Source organism: Callithrix jacchus, chromosome 10 (genome assembly GCF_049354715.1).
Source record: "Callithrix jacchus isolate 240 chromosome 10, calJac240_pri, whole genome shotgun sequence".
Lineage (NCBI taxonomy): Eukaryota > Metazoa > Chordata > Mammalia > Primates > Cebidae > Callithrix > Callithrix jacchus.
In genome coordinates, this window is record NC_133511.1 from 3,561,064 (window position 1) to 3,574,207 (window position 13,144).

At 46.3% G+C, this 13,144-nt stretch overlaps 1 long non-coding RNA gene across 1 annotated transcript in view; it reads right to left on the bottom strand.

Annotated features, from left to right (window-relative positions):
* Window positions 1–1,188: 1,188 nt before the first annotated feature.
* The window catches only part of LOC144578022 (uncharacterized), a 277,148-nt gene continuing 265,192 nt past the window's right edge, over window positions 1,189–13,144 (bottom strand). The window contains exon 4 of the long non-coding RNA XR_013522967.1: window positions 1,189–1,721. This is a non-coding gene — a long non-coding RNA (uncharacterized LOC144578022). The remainder of the gene's footprint in view (window positions 1,722–13,144) is intronic.

Sequence of the window (13,144 nt, forward strand, 5' to 3'; positions counted from 1 at the left end):
ACTGGGCAGCTGCTTCCGTTTAGCGTATGCCTGAGCACAAGCTGGGCATTTCTGACAAGCCTTACAAATATCTTGTGTGTGCAGGGACAGACCCCAAATGCTTATTGACCTGCATGTCCCAGTTTCCTGTGTAGCCACAAGGCCACATCTCGTGTAGGTGCCAACTCTAAGCATTGGATGTTGGCTAGGGCATCTGCCTCAGGGTTACCAAGGGTAGCCAAAGACATATGGCCTGAAACATGATAAACAGTTACATCTTTCTGATGACCCATTTCATTTTTTTTTTTTTTTTTGAGACGGAGTTTCGCTCTTGTTACCCAGGCTGGAGTGCAATGGCGCGATCTTGGCTCACCGCAACCTCCGCCTCCTGGGTTCAGGCAGTTCTCCTGCCTCAGCCTCCTGAGTAGCTGGGATTACAGGCACACGCCACCATGCCCGGCTAATTTTGTGTATTTTTAGTAGAGACGGGGTTTCACCATGTTGACCAGGATGGTCTCGATCTCTTGACTTCATGATTCACCCGCCTCGGCCTCCCAAAGTGCTGGGATTATAGGCTTGAGCCACCGCGCCCGGCCCTCTGATGACCCATTTCTTAGAGGTCTTGCCACGTGGCTTGGCCTCAAATGAGTTGGTGGCTGACTAGCCAATTCTGTATTTTCCAAGTAGTTAACCATGAGGTGAAGCCTTGATAGACTGCCCAGCTATCAGTGCAGATTACCATAGGTGTCTTCCTGGTAATCACCATCCGCACTGCTTTAAGTTCAGCCTATTGGCTACTTTGCCCACATCCAGTTTCAAACCATATGGTTTCAGTACTAGGTTGAACTGCAACAGCCAACCAGGCAGTAGCAGCACCTCAGCTAGACTCATCTGTGTACCATGCCTCACTGGCAATGGGGGGACACTGTTCCTTAAACAGTGATGGCTCGGGGTCTCGGGGTGCATCAGACCCCATGGCCTTCTCTTGCATTAGGACTGCAGGTCCCAAGACCTCTTGCAGTTCTGCTGCTAAGGGGCTTGTACTCAGAGGACTCCACTGCTCTAAGTAGGTGCCCCGTTTTGCTAAAGTAGATGTCGGTGCCATCCCAGTCCAGAGGGTCATGACCCACGAATGCACCCAGACTGCTACTGCACACTGACCGTGGCCCATCCTATCACACTCTCACAAACCTGAAGGGTGGCATTGACAGCCGTTAGCTGTTTTCCATCAAAGAATACTGAAGCTCAGCTCTCTTCTATATCCCAGACCAAAAGCCTGCTGGCCTCCTCAAGTGCTCTGTGTACAGATGCACATCTGTGGTCAGACGCACATCCAGCTCAAGTGGGTGCCCCTGGTCAACTGTCCGTAGGGCTTGTTCCTGCTGCAGTACCCGCTTGGCTGCCAGGAAAGTGGTCTCAGCTGCATCATCCCAATCCCATGTAGCTCCCTTCTTTGTTAACGGATACAATGGCTTTATCATTTGGGCTAAATGCGGCACAAAGGCCCACCGGTACCCCAGGAGACCCACGAAAGTTTGCAGCTGCTTCGCCGTGGTGGTGTGGTGGGCTGGGGATATGCCTGAATTTTGTCAGCGCTAGCTTCTGGGATGGCCTTTGTCTTACCTGACCAGATAACTCCCAATAATTTCGCAGATAATCCAGGCCCTTGGATCTTCTATTGGTTGCCAGCCCAACCGCATGCTGCCAAATGTTGCCTCAAGAATGTACCATCACTTCTACATCTGCAAGATAATCAGAGGTTAACATAATATCATCAATATAATTGAATAGGCAGACCCCTTCCGGACATTACTAGGTGGCTAAATCCATGGCAGTGAGACCATGACATATGGTGGGGCTATGCACATAGCCCTACGGCAACACTGTAAATGTCCATTGTCACCTGTCCCAAGTGAAGGCAAACTGTTCCTGGCTCTCTGGAGCAATGTCAGTGGAGAAAAATGCATTGGCCAAGCCCACTACATAGTGGTGTTATCCCAGTTCCATCATCAAATGATCCATCAAACCCGTGATTGACAGTACAGCTGCACACAAAGGGAGGTTATTCAGTTCCTGATAGTCAACCATCATCCACACAGTTCCATCAGGCTTTCTAACTGGCCACAGTGGAGAACCGTAGGGGCTGTGGGTGCCATGCACCGTCTGCACTTTATTCAGCTTTTTAATTGTCTCAGTTACCGCCATACGCCCACCTGGCAAATGGTCAGGTCACGGCAGGACCTGAGGCTGCTAATGCATATGTCCACGCAGCCCCAGCTTCACCACACGTACTCGGAGTCTGAATTCCCCAGTATGGGAGAGACAGACACAGCATATAAATGGGGAGCCAAGCATCTAACGCCGAGGCACAGAGATACAGGTTTCACTTTCACTGACCAGCCTCTATAACTGTCCATGTAGGCAGGTTTTCCTGGAAACATATCCAGATTCCCATAAACGAGGCTACAATCTGTGCCAGTATCCACCAGCAGCAGCACCCACTGTACATTGGTATCAGTGGACTGCCAGCTACAGATGTGGCCTCCAGTCATCTCATGTCCCCCCGGGCTGGACACTTCGGTCAATTCCCTAATCAAACAGAAAAGACTCTGCATTTCCACCTGGCTGCAGCAAGTAGTCTTTGAGCTGAAGCACCCAAGTGGGACCGGGTCACATGGCAATGTCCTTCTCCCCCTTGGGCATTTTCTGGATTTCTGTTCCTGAGACAACTGTCTCCACAAAGTTAAGAGTACTTCATTGCGCTGCTTATCAATTTTCTCTCGGTCAACCCTGGCCCAAATCGGATCCATCCACATCTATGAGCGTGTCCCTCATCGAGGTCCCCTTTTTTCCCATGGGGCGCCCCCTGCAGGCAGGGCACTTTCCCCTTCTTTACAGCATGGATCCCTGGATCCCGTTGATGGCCTTCTGCTTCCCCGAGAGCCGTCAGGGCAGTGGTCACTTCATGTGTGCAGTGACATTTGTACAGGGTGAAGACAGCCAGCCAGGGATTCACAGGCGCTTGGGGTTGATCTCCCAAAATGAGATCCGTCCTGTGGGAGGTGAAACCTTCATCATCCGGTTCCCAAGTATCCAGGTCAAACACAGCCTGCCGCATACCGCCTCCTGGATGACTGGCACCAAAGCAGTATTCAACTGCCATTTACTCAGTTTTCGGTATTTCACCTGCATCGTTCCACCCAGTCCGTATGGCTGCCACGGCCACTCAACCGGGGTGTGGTCACCTGGCCCTCATGCCAACCACCTGCTCACCTGCACTTGGTGATGGAGGGAGGGGTGAGTCGTGATAGAGGCCAACTTTTCCATCTCAGAGGCGGGAGAGGAGACACTATCTGCTCCCTTGTCCCACAAATGAAGCATTCATGCTTCAGTGCCTTTTCCGTGCTTGCAGGGGACCCATTTGCCACTGCCTAGATTTGCACTGGAGCCCATCCGAGCAGCACAGCTGCCACCAGCTACCACAATCCATATTGTGGTAACACAGCTGACCCAGAATCAGCAGGGACCAAAGGCCCACTCACCTCAGTATCCTAACACTATGCCAAGTGTAAAAATACAGACATGAGCTGGGCATGGTGGCATCTGCCTGTAATCCCAGCTACTCAGGAGGCTGAGGCAGGAGAATTGCTTGAACCAGGACCCAGAAGGTGGAGGTTGCAGTGAGCCGAGATCATGCCACTGCACTTCAGCGTGGGCTACAGAGCAAGACTCCGTCTCCAAAAAACAAAAAAGTGTGTTTAGCTCCCCAGCCACTGCAGCCACTGCTCTGGGTCTGGCTACATGCCTCAACGTTTTATGCCACGAAAAGTAACTTATAAGCTTTCTACATGCGCAGAAGTTCCATGCTCGTTTTATCATAATGTCGCAGAGGGCAACGCAGTACAGAAGGGCAGCTCAATTTAGTTGCTCTCATCTTCATATCAGAAAGCCACAGTCCTTGTCCTGATGGGTGAGTCTGCTGGGCTCCTGGCTGGAGCTGTCCTGGGCGTGATGATGAAATCCATCATGAATTTCTTTCCCTGTACCTTGTAACCCTCAGCTGCTTGTCATGACATGACTGCTAAGGTTTCAGCAGAAAAGGAAGTTGGAAGCACATGAGAGAGTCAGAGCCGGACCGCTGGAAGTTTCCATGGGGAAAGATTGAATAGGTCACATTTTAAGGTTCTAAGATGAAGTTCGCATTCTTCAGATGTGTTGGCCTCCTATTTATATTTCCAGCTGACCAACTTACACATTTCGTGTAACTATTGCGAGAGAACACGTTACAGATTCACAATAGACGTGATGCTGTATTCTTCTCCAGCTTTTTAGATCACAGTCATAAATACCTGTCCCCGTGTTTAAGCTCCGTTTGGAAACTTCAGCTTCATCTTTCATCCATCCTTTTCATCAGTCCCTCGGCTTGTCAGTTCAATTATTTTGTGTTTTCTTCTAAACGACTCATGCAGGTATCCCCTACTCTATTGGACTAATGAGTAATGACGGTGAAGCGGCTTAAAAACACATGTGGACCAGCAGATCCTCAGGGTTAGAGTGGTGAGAACAAACCAAGACCACAATGTGTGTGTGTGTCTCTGTGTGTATGTGTCTGTGTGTGTGTCTGTCTCTGTGTGTGTGTGTCTGTGTGTGTGTGTCTCTGTGTGTGTGTCTCTGTGTGTGTGTGTCTATCTGTGTGTGTGTGTCTGTGTGTGTGTCTGTGTGTGTGTCTGTCTCTGTGTGTGTGTTTCTGTGTGTGTGTGTCTGTCTCTGTGTGTGTGTCTGTCTGTGTGTGTGTGTCTGTGTGTGTGTCTGTCTCTGTGTGTGTCTATCTGTGTGTGTGTGTCTCTGTGTGTGTGTCTATCTGTGTGTGTCTCTGTGTGTGTGTGTCTATCTGTGTGTGTGTCTGTGTGTGTGTGTCTGTCTCTGTGTGTGTGTCTGTCTGTGTGTGTGTCTGTCTCTGTGTGTGTCTATCTGTGTGTGTCTCTGTGTGTGTGTCTATCTGTGTGTGTGTCTCTGTGTGTGTGTGTCTGTGTGTGTGTGTCTGTGTGTGTGTGTCTCTATGTGTGTGTGTCTGTCTCTGTGTGTGTGTCTCTGTGTGTGTGTCTATCTGTGTGTGTGTGTCTCTGTGTGTGTGTGTCTGTGTGTGTGTGTCTGTGTGTGTGTGTCTCTGTGTGTATGTGTCTATCTGTGTGTGTGTGTCTCTGTGTGTGTGTGTGTCTGTGTGTGTGTGTCTCTGCGTGTGTGTGTCTGTCTCTGTGTGTGTGTCTCTGCGTGTGTGTGTCTGTCTCTGTGTGTGTGTGTCTGTGTGTATGTGTCTGTCTGTCTGTCTCTGTGTGTGTGTGTGTGTCTGTCTCTGTGTGTATGTGTGTGTGTCTGTGTGTGTCTCTGTGTGTGTATGTGTGTGTGTCTGTCTCTGTCTCTGTGTATGTGTCTGTGTGTGTGTCTGTCTCTGTGTGTGTGTGTCTGTGTGTGTCTGTGTGTGTGTCTCTGTGTGTGTGTGTCTATCTGTGTGTGTGTGTCTCTGTGTGTGTGTGTCTGTCTCTGTGTGTGTCTCTGTGTGTGTGTCTGTCTCTGTGTGTGTGTGTCTGTCTCTGTGTGTGTGTGTGTCTGTGTGTATGTGTCTGTCTGTCTGTCTCTGTGTGTGTGTCTGTCTCTGTGTGTGTATGTGTGTGTGTCTGTGTGTATCTCTGTGTGTGTGTGTGTATGTGTGTGTGTCTGTCTCTGTCTCTGTGTATGTGTCTGTGTGTGTGTCTGTCTCTGTGTGTGTGTGTCTGTCTGTCTCTGTGTGTGTGTGCCTGTCTGTCTCTGTGTGTGTGTGTCTGTCTCTGTGTGTGTGTCTGTGTGTGTGTGTGTGTCTGTGTGTATGTGTCTGTCTGTCTGTCTCTGTGTGTGTGTGTCTGTCTCTGTGTGTGTGTGTGTCTGTCTCTGTGTGTGTGTGTATGTGTGTGTGTCTGTCTGTGTGTGTCTCTGTGTGTATGTGTGTGTGTCTGTCTCTGTCTCTGTGTGTGTGTCTGACTGTCTCTGTGTGTGTGTGCCTGTCTGTCTCTGTGTGTGTGTGCGCCTGTCTGTCTCTGTGTGTGTGTCTCTGTGTGTGTGTGTGTGTGTGTGTATGTGTGTCTGTGTGTGTGGGTGTTTCCTTAGTATCTCTCATACCACAATGATGGTTAATTATGCAATAAATACTTTCAAAAAATTATTTCAGGGACTTATTGAAATATGTGACCCTAATTATCTTAATGCTTTATGTAAGCATTAAACTCAGATATAACGGATCTGAAGTGAGGCCAGACTGATTCTAAAGCAGGTGGCCTAAAAGCTACATGAAGAAACACCTGGTTCACCCTCTAATTTGTACAGATTAGGCCCAATCAGGCTAAATATTTTACATCTATAGGTTAGTGATAATAAGCAATGGTCACTTACAGTCACAAAGCACCTCTTAAGTAATTAAAAATGGATACATTGTATTTCATAGAGTTTTAGATTTAATTTTATGTTTTATGAATTATAACTCTTAGGAAATTAGAAACCTACAGTTAGCTTGCATGGAATCACTGTAAAAAAAAGAATATTCATGAGTAGCCCATTCTTAAAACTCTGGACACAATGAGGTTTATTGCAATTGGAAGTTTTTATGCTTATCTGGATCATCTAGATTCTTATTTATCAGTAAATAATAACAAAGCTTAAAGGTGGCAAGTTCTGTTTTGCCTACACCATCAGGGGCAGGTGTTGTGTCTCAGAGCTCAGGACTGGTCCCAGAGCGGTAAGACCGTCGGGCAGAGCAATTCACCTCTGTGTGAGGGTGATGGGTGCTGGGGAAGCTGCCCCATCATCCCAGGCTGCCAACAGAGGCAGCAGGTGACATTTACAAGTTGTCAGGCAGATTACAGGAGACGCATATCTGGAAGACAGAGACTGTCAAGAAAAGACAGAGTCTCATCTTGGAGTTGGGGAATCAAGCATATACTTGAAGAGGAAATAACTTGAGATTGGATGAAGAAACCCAATTACAGAATCAAGGCACATTGATGGGGCCAGTGACAGCCTCGACTGAGGCTCGGGTATGACTAGGGAGCTGCTAAGAACAGTTACCATCTGTCGTGCAGTTACCATGTACTAGGTACAGTGCTGAGCATTTTATGCATATTACCTGTCTAACCCTTGCAGAAAGCCTATTATGAAGGTGAGTAAACTGAACTTCTGTGTTCTTAGCTTACCTGCCTGACTGAGGTCACATTAAGGAGATAACTTGAAGTTGGATCAAGAAGCTGATGCTTCCAGAGCTTTGCAGGAGAGTGAGATGTGAGCACACACGTGTTTGCGGGTATGTGTAAGTGCATGAGTGTGTGTGAGTGTGTGTGAATATGTGGACAGGGCAGAATGGGAAAGGGGCTTAGTATTTCCCTTCTGGTTGCTGTGGCACTGAAATTCAGGAACAGAGTGAGGATTGATTGGCCTCTTCTTCTCAGGTCAGACTAAGGGCAAGAGTGCTCCAGTGCCCAGTGGATTGGTGGGATGACACAATTATGCTTTACATCCTGTTTTAAGTCAGATGGAGATGGGAAGTGAAGGATGGTGGGCCTAGCTGGCAATAGCTACATCCAATCACATAGGCAGTTTCTCATTCTCGAATAACATAAATGGGAAGATTAAAAGATTATAGCTTTTAGACTAATAATCAACGCTGATTTTGTGTTTTACCAAGTCACCTTCATCTCTCAGGGTTTTCTGAAATCCCAAAAATAGAAATCTAAAAGTGAAATAAAATGAAACATAAAAATGCTGTAATCTTATTTAAACACAAAGATTTCTAGGGACTGAAATCACATATGTCCAGTATAACATCAAGCACACGGGGGGACACAGTTAAGACTCACTATAAAATCTCTTTGTGTGTGAAGATTTATATTCACCCTGTTTTCATTTCAGAGTGATGTAGGTCTGAGATTCGGTGCTCACGATTTTATAGAACCCACTTCCAGGATTGATTTGTGTTTTTTTATGGAACTAAACTAAAAACACGAATGTTCAACTGATTAAAAAAGAGACTGCTCACAAACCGTCCTTTGATGCACATTTAAAATTTGTTCTTAGACCATAAAAATGCCACTTGAGCTCTACATGTGATCGCAATGATGTCCCAAGCTCTGAGGCACTCAAAGGGAACCTGTTAATACCTGAAACTGACAATGTGCCAAATGTGCCGATTAATTAACCTGATTTTGCAAGCCAGGCATGGACTACGAGTGATTCTCGTTCACAGTCTCTGTAAAGATTGCAAACGGAAGCCTAGCTTTGTGAGCTGTCCTGTGTCAGAAGAGATCCAGGTGAAGCTTGTTTTAACTGTGGGAGTGTCCACTGTCCCCCTCCCACTGAATTCTTCAAATGTACTCTGACAGAAATGGAATTTGGAAATGTTCAGGATCGGCCGGGCGGTGGCTCACGCCTGTAATCCCAGCACTTTGGGAGGCCGAGGCGGGTGGATCACGAGGTCGAGAGATCGAGACCATCCTGCTCAACATGGTGAAACCCCGTCTCTACTAAAAATATAAAAAATTAGCTGGGCATGGTGGCGCGTGCCTGTAATCCCAGCTACTCGGGAGGCTGAGGCAGGAGAATTGCCTGAACCCAGGAGGCGGAGGTTGCGGTGAGCCAAGATCGTGCCATTGCACTCCAGCCTGGGTAACAAGAGCGAAACTCCGTCTCAAAAAAAAAAAAAAGAAAGAAAGAAAAAGAAATGTTCAGGATCTACACATTCTTTATTCTTATTCTTTCTCCTCTTGTTTGTACTTCGGATAATTCAAAACACTAAATTTAATTAAAAGTCTGACACACGTTTGGTCATCATTAGACAATGCAAATATCAGTCATATGGAAATGAAATCTTCTCTGATGAATAAATAAGGCTAATATTTAAGCATTTGATGACTTTACAAATTTCAGGGCTGGAGTTTTGCAGTGATCTATTCCCAAGTGGTACAAATTCAATATCGTCAATTAAATCCTAAGATAATGTGTATTAAAACAAACAGAAGAACTAGAAATGGCTGATGGAATCATTTCTTTTGTCACCTATGTACTTGGAGAGAATTGCGGAAGCTACAGAGACCCGAATGCTTTCTGAGCTGGTTGGAAAGAATTGCATACTTCACCTTAGCATAGAATCTGGCTGTATTCCTGGAGTCTGGAGGTGGAAGCATTACCTAATTAAAACACGGGATTTTACTTTAGTGGTGCTGTTCCAAAAAGCAATTACATTAGCATTTTTCCTATCACTGCTCTCAATGGGACTCTGTTTATCGGTCATTACACCGGCATTACCAACTGCTCCATGAGTCCTGGGTTCCAGTGACTCTCTCTCTGAGAAGTTATGTTAAACAACCCTTGTTTCTCCGTAATAGCTACACACAAGGGCATACTAGGAAGCATTAAGCCCTCTGTTCCTCAGTATCCCTCTGATGTGAATTTTATGTCCTGCAGCTTTTCTTACACTAAAAATGTGTGGACTTTCCCGGAAAATGTACATAAACCATTCCATCTTCTTTGCCTTCTCTGTTTCACAAAGATAGGAGGAAGATTCTCATTGCAAAATACAAGGCAATGCATATTAGGTGAAGCATTCTTTTATGCTTTGCTGCAAAAGAAACTGGAAGGATGATGTCAGGGGAAGCAGAAAACAGAATGGCAGAAGGTATTTTGGGGAAGGACAGCGGTGCTGGCTGGGTAGTTGTTAGAAACATGACTCCCTTGGGAATATGGAATTGTCCTTTATGGAATAAAGTAAGACATTTGCTAGCCGTGGCTCATGTCATCATGGACAGATGACTTGTCCTTCCTCTGAGTCATTGCTTTCACTAGGAGACTTGAGAAATGAGGGTGGAAGGAGGAGGAAGTAAGTGAATGCTCACTGGTAGCAAAGTTGGACAGTGGATGCACCACTCCTTCTCCTCCTCCGTGTCATCTGGGATGCAGGAGCCTGACGATTGAACTCATGGAAAGAAGGTGAACCTGTGATTCTTTTCTTTTAAGAAGAGGGTCATGGGTTAGAAGAAAATAAGCAGGTTAATTATTAAGGTATAAACTCCCTGTCTGGTTCATGGTAACTTAGGATAGAGAGAAAAAGGATTATTTCCTCTCTGGGGACTATTTGGTGTCTGTTTCTGCCCTAGGAACACTACCACCAGCCACCTGCATCATTGCTGATCCCACCCACCCCTTCTGGTGATGGAGAGAATGCGGTCCTCCCAAGCCCACTGATTTCTAAAGTTTATTTTATAGTCATGTTATAGGATCACATAAAAGTCACTCCCCAAATCAGATTCTCAAAAGAGAACATAATTAAATCACTCGCCTCTTTGCATTCTACGCATCAATAGAAGGCATGGGTTGTGGGAGGGTTGGCTGTGGCTGAGAATAACAAATGACATTAGAAAACTGGTACCACATACCAATGACCAAGAGGCAGCATGCAAGTGGGGAGCAAAGCTGCGGGCTGTTCGAGGGTTTCTATCTGTGCGCTGTTCTCTGGAAATATCCAGGAGTTTAAACATGAGAATAAGGTGTTTTCTCTAGTCTACTAATTTCACAGTAAGAACTTAGAAAAAGGAAGGAAGGAAGGCAGAGAAAAAAGGAAGAAAGAAGAGAGAGAGAGCAGGAAAGATACACAAAAGCATATAAAGAAAAGCTGTTCTTTCTTTAGCTGGTCTACATCACAGCCTCCAACCTTACATCTTCAGACAAAACCCCAAAGAGAAGTTAGAAACCACAGCTCCTCTGATGATAATCATTTCTCCATCTGAAATAAGAAGTAGTGTTTCTCCACTTCTGACCACACGCAACACATACATGTCCCATGCTAGCAGTGAGGATTACCACACGCAACACATATGTGTACCATGCTAGCAGTGAGGATTACCATGCAACACATACGTGTCCCATGCTAGCAGTGAGGATTACCACACGCAACACATACGTGTCCCATGCTAGCAGTGAGGATTACGACACTCAACACATACGTGTCCCATGCTAGTAGTGAGGATTACCACACGCAACACATACGTGTCCCATGCTAGCAGTGAGGATTACCCCTCAGCCCCAGCATCACACAGCAGGACCCACGGTTCTGACGTGATGAGCCAGGTCAGTTCTTGGGAAGACTTTCTGGGGGAGACATTTTTATATGCGAAAAATCTTTCACAGCAGAGGCATGGGGCTTCCGGCCCAGGCAGCTATTTAGTTAACAATCTTCAGTCATTCAACATTTATTTTGAGGCAGCATGACAAATTTAGGGGAAAACAATATTTTTGTGTGGTTGACCTTCATGGAGGAGGAAGGTAGACAGGAGATGAGATTGTCAAGAGCGATAAGGCAGGGAAGGCAGGCTCGTACATGCCACGGTAAGGAGGTCAGATATATCGATATCATCCTCCTTTCTACCTACCCAGCCACCCTTACTTCCATAACATGCTTTCTGATACCCCATCACTGTGCCACCAAGATAACGTGGCTCACAGGAGCCGCTAAGGATTAAACCATGGAGTTGACACGATCCTGTAGTGATTTACAAAATAATACTCTGGAAACAGCGCAGTGCTGAATAAGAAGAGGCAAAAATAGAATGGGGAAAACTAAACAGCCAGCGGTGATGATGGCCAGATGGTCAAGAAGGGCCCGAAGGGAGTGGACAAAGTGTGTGTGGGGTGGGGGAGAAGGGAGAGAGGGAGCTGGACATTTAGATTGAAGAAAAGAAAAGGTCAGTAACAGTTCTGAAGTTTCTCATCTGAGAATGCTCTCAGACTACACCGTTTTCACCAAACATCTTCCTCAGTATCACCCATCCACTGGCAATGAAAGCAAATTCAAAGGCCATTTAAGACACCTTTGGACTCTCCTCACTCTTCCCCAACCTGCTCCGGAACTAACCCCCTTCTTTCTGAACAGGAGGTCCTCTTGAGTGTGTGCCTTCGTTCAGATGCTCCCTCCGGCCATCTGGAGGAGGCCTGAAGACCTGGCAGACTGAGAACTGTCTCTCGGTCCTCCCTAAGGGCTGCACCTCCAGGGTGCTTCCCGTCCCACTCCACTTTAGGCGAATTCCGTGCTCTGGCTTGAGCTCCTTGGAACCCAATTAATACTCCAAGAGGGAGTTTGGTGCCCTCTCCCCAAAAGGAAGTTTGTGTAGAGAAAAGAGAAAGAACACGTGAAGGAAAGGTACCCACAAGTTTTGTTTAGGTCAGTTGGGTTTGACATGCTTTCTGGGCTACTTCACAGGAGAAAGAGTTGAACCAGGGACACCGATTTGGGAATAGTTGATACCTTGGGAGTGAGTAGATGAGGTCAACCTGGAAGAATGTGTGGCCTGAAAGGGGAAGCAGGCCCAGAAGGGGAGCTGGGGATGCAGACAGAGAGGGAATAGTGAAGAGAGACAGAAGCAGCAGCTGGAACACAAAAGGAAGCCGAAGGAGAAAGAAATTGTGAGAAGAGAGTCACAGTAAGATCCTAAGCCCCCCACTGACTAAATGTACCCTGTCTTGACCAAGGGGACCCCAGCTATGATAGGAAGGGGGCTCGGACACACCTTATTACACTTCCTCTCTTTTGGAGTTTAGGCACAACTGACCAGTATTAATGTTAAAATAGCGATCTTAAGACTAACAACATGGAATTTTTCTCACAGTGAAATACCAGATTATAAATAAACCCTAGGCCATGCCTGAAGGGTTAAGTCGCGCACCCCTGCAGGTCACACCAGCCAGTGTGTTGCTTCACAGATTTCCTTATCTTAAAACCTTTTCTGCTGCTGACTCCAGAGCTTTAGACAGAGCTTTACTTCTTTAACCAATTGCAAACTAAAGAATCTCGGAATCCCCTGTAACCTGTAAGTCCCTGCTTCAATATCCCACCTTTTTGGGCCAAACAAAGGCATACCTTTGATGTATTGATTATATTGATTTATGTCTCTGCCTGTAATTTTTGTCTCCCCAAAATATATAAAACTAAACTTTAATCTGACTGCTGTGGGCGCATTTTCTCAGGATCTCTTGAGATTGTTCCCCAGGCCATGGGGACTCACTGGCTCAGCATAAACCACTTTAAAATATTTTACTGATCTGGTTTTTCCATAGATCATTTGTGTTAAGTATCAAAGAGGTTCTGTGGGAAAAG